This window comes from Pteropus vampyrus, unplaced genomic scaffold (assembly GCF_000151845.1).
Source record: "Pteropus vampyrus isolate Shadow unplaced genomic scaffold, Pvam_2.0 Scaffold75, whole genome shotgun sequence".
In the NCBI taxonomy this organism is placed as follows: Eukaryota; Metazoa; Chordata; class Mammalia; order Chiroptera; family Pteropodidae; genus Pteropus; species Pteropus vampyrus.
In genome coordinates, this window is record NW_011888856.1 from 2,179,251 (window position 1) to 2,179,748 (window position 498).

The window sequence follows — 498 nt, forward strand, 5'->3', positions numbered from 1 at the left end:
GGAGATGAAGTGATTTACTGATGGAGGTATAAGTTTGCATATTCAGATTCAATTTCCATGTTTTTCCTCTTTTGCAGATTATGGCTAAAGAGCTTCATGTTATTTTCTTATGTACATAATTTCTATTTGTCATTCAGTACTGCCCATTTCTCAATTTTATTTCTTTCATATTAATAGCTATAAAATTTCCTGATATATATATATAATTTGTATGCATCTCCTTCTTTTGAGAGGATCGAGGAAAAACAAGGCATATCTGAGTAGGAAATTTAAAATCTGCACCTGAGCCAGTCGCCTTTCCCTGAAGGTGTGCCAAGGCTGGGCCTGGAGCCTCCTGGGGAGGGGATTTGGAAGGTGGCACAGAGGATGGAAGGGCGTACAGCTTACCAATGACAAGTCATGCCAAGTTTTCCAAAGTCCTGATATTGAGTTTAGAGATTGGGAATGACAGATGCCAGTCCTTCTGAATTACCCAGGTGTGAGTTTGGAGATTGTGTG

General features: G+C 39.6%; 1 protein-coding gene across 4 annotated transcripts in view; it reads left to right on the forward strand.

Annotated features, from left to right (window-relative positions):
- The window catches only part of BMPER (BMP binding endothelial regulator), a 250,531-nt gene that overhangs the window by 61,505 nt on the left and 188,528 nt on the right, over positions 1-498 (forward strand). The window lies entirely within an intron of this gene.